Source organism: Clarias gariepinus, chromosome 7 (assembly GCF_024256425.1).
Source record: "Clarias gariepinus isolate MV-2021 ecotype Netherlands chromosome 7, CGAR_prim_01v2, whole genome shotgun sequence".
In the NCBI taxonomy this organism is placed as follows: domain Eukaryota; kingdom Metazoa; phylum Chordata; class Actinopteri; order Siluriformes; family Clariidae; genus Clarias; species Clarias gariepinus.
The window spans coordinates 14,256,804-14,265,546 of NC_071106.1; positions in this window are offsets into that span (position 1 = coordinate 14,256,804).

Below are 8,743 nucleotides of genomic sequence, written 5' to 3' on the forward strand. Positions count from 1 at the left end.
TGTAACAGTAATTAGCAGAATGAATATAATAAGCATTTATAAACAAAAGCATTTACTGTATAGTAAGTAAATGGCCCTGAGCGTTTACATTTTATCGCACTTTAAGAACATTATTAGTATTAAAATCACTTCATGAATTAAATGCATAAATGATGTTTTGTTGTGCACAAGGACTAATTAATATGTGGTATTTCTGCCTTTGTTCTAATTTAAATTAAGACTCCCAAGACATTTTCTCATTTATATAGACAAATTAGATAAATGTATATAATATATTAGTTAATTAGTGGAGAATTATCTGCATTTAAAATAAACCCATATAATAATCATCTGCATTTAAATAAAACTGTAGACTAAAAGAACTGAACAAACCCTCTGTGATGTCATGGTAAGGTTTTATGAAGAGTGGTTTTGAAGCTGAAATGTGTGGGCTCTGGTTGTTGCTATCTTGGCCTGAGCTGACTCTGTCTAAACACTGGTTAATCCATAAATGGGCAAATGGCAGAACAAACAGAACCAGGCTGTTGTGTGAAATTCGCCTAACTAACTCAGTTATCCCCCACAAGCTACAGTAGCAATCTTAGCTTTCGCTAATGCTAATGCATTTGATTGAACTCCATCTCAATACACCTAAACTGCATAACTTTATGGCTTACTATCATTTTAACTCGTGAGAAATTCACCCCTGTACAGTTGTGATGAGTAGGAAATCTAGCTAAGAAGAATGAACCTGTTTTTTCTTACCAGGCTACAAACATGAGGATTGACTCGGATTTGGAGCCAGCTTCCAGCGGACATTCGGAGAACTGCACATTTTGACATTACGCATTGTTCGTTAAATAAAACACAATGATTTTTGCTAATAATCGTTAGTTCCTAAAAGCCATGATCTTATAACAGCTTGCATTGAAGCGGTACATTCCTTATCTTTGCCATCATTACAGATTTTTTCATTCATAGCATCCCCATAGTAACTCTTCACCTTGTTAAACATCAAAAAAACAAGTTAGCCCCTTTTATATACTCAAAAAATATCCAGCTGCAGTTTTACTTCTGACTGTTACAAGGCACTGACACTGGAGACTCGTTCAATAAGCACTAAACCAACTCCTGACAAAAAAAAAAAAAAAGATTTATACCAGCAATGACACACTACTTTTTATCTGTTTATGTGGAGTGTCCTTTATGCAAGAGAGAACACATATAGAAAGACCTTATGGCTATAACTCTTGTCAGAGCTGCTGTTATAGAAATTTACTCAATCAATGTCACACATTCTATATCTTAATACTAATGTAAGAAAAAACAGTAGTGGTAATGCTATGTAATTTATACACAGTGTCTGAATGCAGCCCATGTAAAGTAGAATAGAATTATATGTACAGTATATCTGTTGCTTTATTAGTCTTCTCTTATACTGTACACTGGCCACCTGGATTTAACTATGCAAATAATTATGAGGCCGTTCATTAAATAATTACTAATTCAGCTTGCAACAAGATATTTAACCCTTACTGATGCAGAGAATAGCTTTGCATTTCTTAAACAACCATGACATATCGTATTGTCGTGGCGAAAATGTCCCTCTTTTACAGAAGGGTGAAATAACTGCATCAAGGAAAGAAAACAACTAGAGATTGTTGAAACTACTCCAATTGGATTAGCAACTGTCAAATACAGTATTAAAACCTGGAAGGATTTATAAAGGTGCTGAACCATCATCTTTAAAGAAGAAATTTGGTTGGAAATTGTTTTTCGAATGATCATTATTAGAGATCACAAACACTTTTGGTGAAATCAAATTGTCAAAAAATAAAATAAAAACAGCAGACACCACAGCTTTGTTTAAAAGTGGATGTGGGTTGGAATAACTATCTTCTTAATATTCAATGTTTATAAGTAACATTTTGTGAATTGTTGTCATTCATTTAGCTGCTCCCGTTAAGGTGTTGCCCCAGCAGACCATCTGATCCACACATTTGACTTGGCACAGGTTTCATGCCAGATGCCCTTCCTGTCACAACCCACCCATTTTTATCCAGGCTTGGAACCAAAACTAAGGATGCCCTACATCCAGTATCCAGTGGCTGGGTTTGGGAAATTGGCTGGAAATTGAACCCAGTCCATCTGCATGGCAAGTAAGAGGCTTACCACTGGGCGCCAGTTTTAAAACAACAGATCCTATTTGAGACGATAATTTTTTTAAGAAGCTTACAAATTGCAATTTTAAATATAAAAATATTTTAGGGTGAAGGAAAATAGGATCTGTTGTTTTAAAACTCAGTTTAAATGTCAGTGCCCTAGATCAATGTTATTTTTTTGTTACATTTTTTCCCTGAAGTGTGTAATAAGGTTGTTATATGTGTCAGAGCTCAAACTCTCACAAATGAATTACAAACCTTCATTTATAAAAACAAATATATTTAAATACAAATAATGCAAGTCATCTAAGTAATCTTTAAAACACAACTTCTTGTAATCATTGTTTTAAAATATTTAAGGCCATTAAATGTGTTAGAAATACTTAAGATATTTAATATAAGTGTAATACATTACATTTCAAAGAATTACACTTTGTTTTTAATCAGTTTGGTTAAGTCAATGTGTCATGTATAAATGACAGTGGAACAATATGGACTATTAAATACTATATCCATCCCTCTATTTTCTGTAGTGTTCATCCTGGGCAGGATCAGTGCGGTCATCTTTCATCTTTTCATCTTAGTGTAATTCTTTTAATACCAACATTTGGTGCAAAATTATAATTTTTATATTTTTTTCTCCCTAATTTAGCCTTGTCCAATTCCCCCTCCGTCACTAGGGGGCTTCCACATTAGGGCTACTATGACCACTCAGTCGGGAGGGCCGATGACTATCACTCTGAACCCTCCGAAACATGTGACGCCAGTCAACCGCATCTTTCGAACTGCTTGCTCACGCACCGTTGGAGGCGGCATAACACACTCGGAGGACAGCGCTATCCGCTCCTTTCGCCTGCATGAGCTCACAGACGCCCCTGATTGGCTGTAGAGCCGTGATTAATGTGGGAGCACTAAGTATCTCTCATCCCTCTCCTCTGAGAGAGCTCGGCCAATCAGCTCTCTCTAGACCTCCGGCTGCGAGAGGTCACGATCCCCGGATGATAAAGCGAGCACTTTACCACTGCGCCACTCGGAGGACTCAAAATTATTTAAAAAAAAACATATACAAACATTTTATTAGTGCTGGCAAGGATTTATTGTGAAATGGAGTCGCCACATTACTACAAAAACTTTTTCACATACAAAGACTGCACAGAGGATGAAACAATTGTCCAATGTTCAGATATGGCAAAAAATGGTAAATATGGTATTAAATCGTATGGTATAAAAATGCTAAGAAACTACTATATAAACCACTAATACTGTATTTGGCCTGTAATTTGCATTGTTAGTGATATCATTTAAATATCTGTCTATCACTGACATATTTTTACTGAATATGAATCATCTGTGTGATAAAGTAAAGAGTCATTAACAAAGAGATTAAACAAGCACCCATGGGCCATTTTAAAATTCTGACAATATGATTAATGTATATGTGTAAATTTATAAATAAGAGGTAATTTGTAAAAACTTTTTCAGATTTAAAAAAATGAGCAATGTCCAATCATTGAAACAAATGAAATCAAACAAATGAGCATTGTCGAAAGTCGAACATGAGATGTTGCAACATGTAAGCAAATATGTGTAAAATGTTGTTCATACTGTACATATATACGTGTATGTATACACAATGACATATACCTTGTAAATAATATGTAATTGGTAAAGTGCTCGCCCTATCATACGAAGATAGTTAGTTTGATTCCCGGGTGATGGTGTAACCTCTCTAGTCGGAGGCCTGGAGAAAACTGATTGGCCGAGCTCTCTCAGAGGGGCGGAATCTCACGGCTCTACAGCCAATCATGGGCGTCTGTGGGCTCACACAAAGGGAAGGAGCAGATAGCGTTGTCCTCAAAATGTGTTTTGCCACCCCCAATGATTTGTGAGCAAGCAGTTTGAAAAGATGCAGCTGGCAGATGGCACATGGTTCGAAGGAAACACATAAGAGTCTTCTGCCCTTTCTGACTGGTAGTAGTAGCCTTGATATGGGAACGCACCAATGACAGGGGGGAATAGGGTACGACTAAAATGAGGGATGAAAAAATAAGTAAGTAAATAAATAAATAAATAAATAAATAAATGTACTGAATACTTTAGAGATTTGTCAAGACTTTGGACAGATTGTTTTGTTAAAGTGTTGTATCCTATCAATGAATTTAGTGGTTAGTGTTCTTTCACTTTAATTGTGTTTTACTGTGAATAAAGTGACTTTCAAAAATTAGTTTCTCACTTTATTAATGTTAGATAATGATTCATTTTAATTTTATTTGTATAGCACTTTTAACAATCCACATTGTTGCTAAGCAACTTAACAGTAATAAAAATAATGAATATAAAATTGAAAAATGTAGAGAAAAAAATATTCAACAAACAGTCATTACAACAGTCAGTATATCATTTTGTTCTTGATGAGCAAGTCAGAGGCAATGGTGGCAAGAGAAACCTCCTTTAGATGACCAGAGAAAGAAACCTTCTGAAATGGGAACTCATCCTCATTTGGATGATACAAGACTTTGAAACGATAAATCAATCCCTGCTATGTCTGTGCACTACAAGGTTGAAAGTTCAATTATATTATTGGAAAGATGTTTTATTTAATACGAAGTCCACTTTCAGTGATGGTACTGTAACTGTGATGATTTCAGTTCTAAAACTCGAGCAACTGCAGCCAACACAGAAACAGAAGGACAAGCCATCACAGAAAAACTGCCTGCATCAGCCCCGTCCAAGGCAATCTTCACGGTCATTGAGTGGAACCGTCCTCGGTCACCACATGCATCCCCAAGCAGACCACACAGGGCCATCCTCAGCAGCAGATAGAGGCCTCCAGATTATAAGAACTGTGTAGGCACCAAGTCTGTATGTGATAAGAGATCCAATCAGAAGAAGGCTCCAGGATGTGTCCAGAAGGTGATGATGATGATGATGATGCTTTTGGGTGAAGAAATTCTGAGTTATGTTCCATTGTTATGTATAAATGGCATTTTCCTATGTTAAGGGCCAATGTTCATTACAAACATACCTCCAAATGTATTTTTTGGCAGGAGAACTACACGACGCAAATGGTACATTTTTCATACTCTAAGACATAGAAGGATAAAGAGATATTGTTAAAGATAGTTTTATTTGTCATCATCAGCCTCCTGTTATCATTCATCTGTCATTTGGAAGACAGCTAAATTACTGAAGTTGCACAGCATGATGTGGATAAAGCCAAACCATCTGATGGTCAAACCATGAGTAAAACCAGTTCACTTCATTAAACGCGGATGCAGTAACTAGGCCATGGTTTCCTCTTCACGTTCCATGGAAACAAACGTGACATTTCACAGAGGAGGCCATGAGAAATTCAGCAAAAACTAAACTTTTCTCTCTTTAGCTATCAGAGTGCTTTTGGGATTTGTGGATATAGTTCCTCTGGAGACAATGACTTGAATAAGGTCTGTTACACATCCTGGTCTTCTTGTTCCAGTCTCTAACTCGTTTCTCTAGAGTGCTAGATGAGCCAGCTGTAGGTTGCTGGAAATGGAGGACACAACACCACGATGTTGGCTTATAATCCTCTTATCTCTTAGCTGTTTTTATCCGCTGCTCAGATGGGAACTGTCCACTCGTGAAGCAAAACACTGACAGAGATTAGAGGAAGAGGTCAATAGCACAAGGGGAATGAAGCTGTACAGCTGAGGATTTATACAAAAAAGTGGAAGAGAGTGATTTATAATACAGTAAAAAAAGAAACCTGGTTCCATTGTAACAGATTTCATTCCATTTTGTGCAGATTTTTCATACGTGCATATACTGTATGTGCTTTTTTTTTGTAAAGTGCAAGTGTACCTAATAAAACATTGTTTGATTTTAAAATGGCACTGGCAACAAAATTCAGTGTGCAACTATTTAGAAATGTTCTTGAGAGTCAAATTTAAGCTATTTAGATTCAAATAAAAAAGCATGTACCTTCTATTTTAGTCCTTGTTGCCACCCTTAAACACTCCACTAGCATTATAGTCCAGCTAAAAACTCGACTCATTTTTTTCAGGCTGATGACTCTGAGTGACTCTAGGTTAAGAAAATGTACATGATAATATGCTGAAAGTTTTTTTTTTATTATTGTTTTAATTGCTTGATGGTAAATAATAAGGAGAACCCGAAAGGTCTCTTGCCTCTCATTTCATAAACAAGCATGTCTTGTCAGATATGTTTTTTGATATGTCAGAAAACATATCCTGTTACAACTAACGAGATTGGTGAAACTATTAAAATGGAATTATGAATGGTGAAACACATTATTTAAACCTGGAAGGACAGTGGTAGACTATCATCTTTGAGGAAGAAACATGGTTGGAAAAACATTCTAAATGAACATGATTAAAGATCACTTAAATGCTTAGAGAAATTAAATCATAAAGTAGAACTCATGGAGACAGTATGTTTAATACTGAAGGTAAGAGCATTTCCACACACACACAATGCCCAGACCAGACCAGACCAAACCGAAGGAAATACTGAATGATCAGGTTTTTCCATCAATAGATTTGATTTTGTATTTAAAGATGATGCTGCCTGGATTAAATGGCACAAATTATGAAGGAGTGGTTTAGGAAGCATGAGACATCATTTTCACACATGGAAAAGTCCAGACGTTAACCTTACTAAGAATCTTTGAAATGTGCCAGAGAAGACTTTTTCAACTCTCCCATTAGCAAGATAATTGACACCCAGGACAGAAATAAATGTTGTGACATTGCATAAGATTATTGAAATTATGCCACTTGGCCGAAGGCAGCACAATGAAATATTGGAGTGTCTGCCCACTTTTTCTTTGGACAGGCAGTGTGTATATGGATACTTATTATTATAGCGGAATAATAATTATATTATTATAGGTTAGAGACTTTATTTGTGCTGCATCAGTGCTTTCAACAGCTTTCAATCTGAACAGTTTAGATATTTAAAGCAAGATGATGTGCATAAAATGTAATTAATTGTTACTGTTATGTTCAATAAAATATTCTAAATAATATCTCGCTCAATTACGTATATTATATATATCACCCCTGCAAATTCAAGACATATTTGTATTTAAAGGAAACAATAATTCTAATTGTGCCAGCTCTGGTCTCAAAAACCATAAAAGCCCCTAAACCTACAAAGTTTTAGAACATGGTAGTAATGGATTTACATATGTTTAGTACTACGATAAAATCATTATCATGTATCCACATTATAGCTCTTCTCAGTTTTTACATTCCCACTGAGCTCCATTACTTTTGGTCCTTGGCAACGTTGACTCCTCTCTATTAGTGAGACATTTAAGGCCCTAGTTTTGAGACTTTCTGCAGTTGTCAGAGTCTGGCCACTTACATCAGTGTGAAGCAGTGGCTCTCAACCCTGGTCCTGGAGGACTCCATGTCCTGCATATTTTAATGTTCCTTTGCTCAGCTCAGACCTGAGAAAACACTAAAGCGTGCAGGGCAGGGGTCCACAAACAGCAGGGCTGGGAGCTTCGAGGATACAGTCCAAAGCTATGACTTGTGCCAGCAAACAAAACTTTTGACTGGTACTGTGTGAACATAAGTGTGTACATAAGTGTGTAAAGTAATTTGTACATAATGGCTAAAAAATAAAAGAATCAAGCTTTTGGAAAGGCTTAGTAAAAGCGAAGTCCGGACCTTGAACCAAATTCAATGCTGTGGCGGAACCTTAAGAAAGCTGTGCATAAGCAAATGGCCAAAAAAACGATGAACTAAATGTGGTAAGGAAGACTGCCCCAGTGGGGAAGTTATTACTGCTAAAGGTGGATCTACAAACTGTTAAATCATGGAGGTATTTTTTTTTCTTTTTGGCTTAATTATTGCTAATTAAATTACGGCATAGTAATTTGTTCAAAAAAGTAATTTGTTGTTGTTCGTCTGAGGCTGTATTTGTACTACTGAGACCCATCATGATCAGATGAGTTTTATTATGTTCTACATAGAATTTTACCTAGAATTAAAACAGGGTACGAGAGAGAGAGAAATTCTTGGCCTTTACTACAATCCATCACAGCTTGAACATTTCTGAGAAATATCTCAGACCACTCTAAAGAAGAAAGGTAGCATGGACAATAGGAGATAAGAATGAAGAGTTACAGAACCTTTATATGCACCATGTGTATGTACTGTATACAGATCAAAGTTTTCTGAATATTCCATTTCACACTTATAACCTTGTTCTCATATATTCAGGATAGTTATCTCTGGCTTTGGATCTCACTTGTTCCGAGGTTATTCATTATTTATTAAGCTATATTAACAGCTCAGCTGTAAATTCGAGAAAGTCACATAACTTCAAATTTAGATTCCCAGAAAGAAACTAGAAAGGAAAGAAAATAAGTAAAAAAGAAAAGCCATGCATGTTTCCTTAATAAAATTCTATGATGCATCATTTTATGGTCTGTTCAGTTCATGGTGGAGGATTAGGTAATGTCTCTGCCTCTCCGCTACATGATTCATGGTTTAATCTTGATCTTGAGTTAATGCATGTGTGGGGTTACCTTCATTGATTTATCCCCCCACACCTGCCAAAAGGATACCCAAAGGTGGACTATCTAACGTGGGTGT